This window comes from Salvelinus namaycush, chromosome 16 (assembly GCF_016432855.1).
Source record: "Salvelinus namaycush isolate Seneca chromosome 16, SaNama_1.0, whole genome shotgun sequence".
NCBI lineage: Eukaryota > Metazoa > Chordata > Actinopteri > Salmoniformes > Salmonidae > Salvelinus > Salvelinus namaycush.
Window position 1 is genome coordinate 42992522 of NC_052322.1, and position 4839 is coordinate 42997360.

Sequence of the window (4839 nt, forward strand, 5' to 3'; positions counted from 1 at the left end):
TAAGGTGCGAACTCCGGGCGCACCCGCCTATAAACTCTAGGGAGGGTCTGGGTGGGCGTCTGTCCACGGTGGCGGCTCTGGCGCTGGTCGTGGTCCCCAACCCACCATAGTCAAACCCCGCTTCCGTGGTCTCCTCCCAATGGCCACCCTCCATGTCAAACCCACTCTACCAAAAGGCAGCACCAGACTGAGGGGCGGATCCTGGCTGGCTGGCTCTGGCGGATCCTGGCTGGCTGGCTCTGGCGGATCCTGGCTGGCTGGCTCTGGCGGATCCTGGCTGGACGGCTCTGGCGGATCCTGGCTGGACGCTCTGGCGATCTGGCTGGACGGCTCTGGCGGATCCTGCTGGACGGCTCTGCGGATCTGCGGACGGCACTGGCGGGTCCTGGCTGGAGGCTCTGGCGGTCCTGGCTGGACGGCTCTGGCTGGTCCTGGCTGGACGGCTCTGCTGTGGTCCTGGCTGGACGGCTCTGGCTGGTCCTGGCTGGACAGCTCATAACAGACGGACAGCGCTGGAAGGAGGCAGCTCAAACAGCGCTGAGCAGGAGGCGTTCAGGCGCCGCTGGGCAGACGGCAGACTCTGGCGGCTGAGACGCACTGTAGACCTGGTGCGTGGTATAGGCACTGGCTGCGCTGGAGAGGAGGAAAGCTCTGACAGGCTGGACAGGTGGGAGCAGCTGGAGAGAGAACCCGGAGAGACAGCCTGGTGCGGGGGGCTGCCACCGGTGGACTGGTACTTGGAGGTGGCACCGGGTATACCGGACCGTGAAGGAGGACACGTGCTCTTGGCACCGAGCCTGCCCAACCTTACCAGGTTGAATGGTGCCCGTAGCCCTGCCAGTGCGGCGAGGTGGAATAGCCCGCACTGGGCTATGCTGGCGAACCGGGGACACCATTCGTAAGGCTGGTGCCATGTATGCCGGCCCGAGGAGACGCACTGGAGGCCAGATGCGTTGGGCCGGCTTCATGACATCCGGTCGATGCCCAACTTAGCCCTACCAGTGCGGCGAGGTGGAATAGCCCGCACTGGGCTAAGCACGCGTACTGGGGACACCGTGCGCTTTACCGCAAAACACGGTGTCTGACCAGTACGACGCCCTCTCACTCACCGGTAAGCACGGGGAGTTGGCTCAGGTATCCTACCCGGCTTTGCCACACTCCTCGTGTGCCCTCCCCAAGAATTTTTGGGTCTGACTCTCGGGCTCCCAACCGCGTCGCCGCGCTGCCTCCTCATACCAGCGCCTCTCTGCTTCGCTGCTTCCAGCTCCGCCTTGGGACGCGATATTCCCCTGGCTGAGCCCAGGTCCTTTGCCGTCCAGGATCTCCTCCCAAGTCCAGGAGTCCTGGTTTTTTTCCCACTGCTGTCGCTGCCCGTTTGCACTCCGCTTGATCCTAGATTGGTGGGTGGTTCTGTAACGATCGTCGTAATCCTCCTCCTCGGACGAGGAGGAGAGGCGAGAAGGATCAGACCAATATGCGGAGTGATTAGTGTCCATGATTATTTATTATATCGAAACTGAACACGAAACAAAAGAACACCATGAAAACAATCGACAAACAGTCCCGTGTGGCATGAATGCAGACACGCGATACATCCACCACAAAACACACGTGAAACCCCGGCTGCCTTAGTAGATTCTCAATCAGGACAAACGATCTACAGCTGCCTCTGACTGAGAATCATACCAGGCCGAACACAAAAAACCCCAACATAGAAAAACACACATAGACCAACCCACCCAACTCACGCCCTGACCAACTAAATAAATACAAGAAAAAAGGAAAACAGGTCAGGAACGTGACACTGACCTAGTGAGATATACATGGAGGAGGTTGAATATCCTGACCTAGTTAGATATACATGGAGGAGGTTTATTATCCTGACCTAGTGAGATATACATGGATGTTTAATACCCTGACCTAGTGGAATACATGGAGGAGGTTGATATCCTGACCTAGTTAGATATACATGGAGGAGGTTTAACACCTGACCTAGTTAGATATACATGGAGGAGGTTTAATATCCTGACCTGTGAGTATACATGGGAGGTTTATTATCCTGACCTAGTGAGATATAGATGGAGGAGGTTTAATATCCTGACCTAGTGAGATTTACATGGAGGTATAATAACCTGACCTATTGAGATACACATGGAGGATTTAATATCCTGACCTAGAGAGATATACAGGAGTTTATATTCCGTGACCTAGTGAGTATATACATGGAGGAGGTTTAATATCCTGACCTAGTGAGATATACATGGAGGTTTAATATCCTGACATAGTGAGATATACATGGAGGAGGTTTAATATCCTGACCTGGTGAGATATACATTAGAGGTTTAATATCCTGACCTAGTGAGAATACACGGAGGAGCTTAATAACCTGACCTAGTGAGATATACCTGGAGGAGGTTATACCCTGACCTAGTGAGGTATACATGGAGGAGGTTTAATATCCTGACTAGTGAGATATTGAAGGAGGTTTAATACCTGACCTAGTGAGATATACATGGAGGAGATTTACTATCCTGACCTAGTGAGATATACATGGAGGAGGTTAATATCCTGACCTAGTGAGATATACATGGATGTTTAATATCCGATTAGTGAGATATACATGGAGGAGGTTAAAAGGGGGGTTATGTCACGTTCCTGACCTGTTTTCCTTTTTTCTTGTATTTATTTAGTTGGTCAGGGCGTGAGTTGGGTGGGTTGGTCTATGTGTGTTTTTCTATGTTGGGTTTTTTTGTGTTCGGCCTGGTATGATTCTCAGTCAGAGGCAGCTGTAGATCGTTTGTCCCTGATTGAGAATCATACTAAGGCAGCCGGGGTTTCACGTGTGTTTTGTGGGTGGATGTATCGCGTGTCTGCATTCGTGCCACACGGGACTGTTTGTCGATTGTTTTCATGGTGTTCTTTTGTTTCGTGTTCAGTTTCGATATAATGAATAATCATGGACACTAATCACTCCGCATATTGGTCTGATCCTTCTCGCCTCTCCTCCTCATCCGAGGAGGAGGATTACGACGATCGTTACAGTCAGGTTATTAAACCTACTCCATGTATATCTCACTAGGTCAGGTTATTAAACCTCCTCCATGTATATCTCACTAGGTCAGGATATTAATGTCCTCCATGTATATCTCACTAGGTCAGGGTATTAAACCTCCATGTATATCTCACTAGGTCAGGTTATTAAACCTCCACCATGTATATCTCACTAGGTCAGATTTTAAACCTCCTCCATGTATATCTCACTAAGTCAGGATATTAAACATCCATGTATATCTCACTAGTTCAGGATATTAAACCTCCTCCATGTATATCTCACTAGGTCAGGATATTAAACCTCCTCCATGTATATCTCACTAGGTCAGGGTATTAAACCTCCTTCAATATCTCACTAGGTCAGGATATTAAACCTCCTCCATGTATACCTCACTAGGTCAGGGTATTAAACCTCCTCCATGTATATCTCACTAGGTCAGGTTATTAAGCCTCCTCCGTGTATATCTCACTAGGTCAGGATATTAAACCTCTATGTATATCTCACCAGGTCAGGATATTAAACCTCCTCCATGTATATCTCACTATGTCAGGATATTAAACCTCCATGTATATCTCACTAGGTCAGGATATTAAACCTCCTCCATGTATATCTCACTAGGTCAGGATATTAAACCTCCATGTATATCTCTCTAGGTCAGGATATTAAACCTCCATGTATATCTCACTAGGTCAGGTTATTATACCTCCATGTAAATCTCACTAGGTCAGGATATTAAACCTCCTCCATCTATATCTCACTAGGTCAGGATAATAAACCTCCTCCATGTATATCTCACTAGGTCAGGATATTTAACCTCCTCCATGTATATCTCACTAGGTCAGGGTATTAAACCTCCATGGATTTCTCACTAGGTCAGGTTATTAAACCTCCTCCATGTGTATCTCACTAGGTCAGGATATTAAACCTCCTCCATGTATATCTCACTAGGTCAGGATATTAAACCTCCTCCATGTATATCTCACTAGGTCAGGATATTAAACCTCCATGTATATCTCACTAAGTCAGGTTATTAAACCTCCTCCATGTATATCTCACTAGGTCAGGATATTAAACCTCCTCCATGTACATCTCACTAGGTCAGGTTATTAAACCTCCATGTATATCTCACTAGGTCAGGATATTAAACCTCCTCCGTGTATATCTCACTAGGTAAGGGTATTAAACCTCCTCCATGTATATCTCACTAGTTCAGGGTATTAAACCTCCTCCATGTATATCTCACTAAGTCAGGTTATTAAACCTCCTCCATGTATATCTCACTAGGTCAGGATATTAAACCTCCTCCATGTACATCTCACTAGGTCAGGTTATTAAACCTCCTCCATGTATATCTCACTAGGTCAGGTTATTAAACCTCCTCCATGTATATCTCACTAGGTCAGGATATTAAACCTAGATGTATATCTCACTATATCAGGATATTAAACCTCCTCCATGTATATCTCACTAGGTCAGGATATTAAACCTCCATGTATATCTCACTAGGTCAGGATATTAAACCTCCATGTATATCTCACTAGGTCAGGAAATTAAACCTCCTCCATGTATATCTCACTAGGTCAGGATATTAAACCTCCATGTATATCTCACTAGGTCAGGATATTAAACCTAGATGTATATCTCACTATGTCAGGATATTAAACCTCCTCCATGTATATCTCACTAGGTCAGGGTAATAAACCTCCATCAAGTATATCTCACTAGGTCAGGATATTAAACCTCCTCCGTGTATATCTCACTAGGTCAGGATATTAAACCTCCTCCAT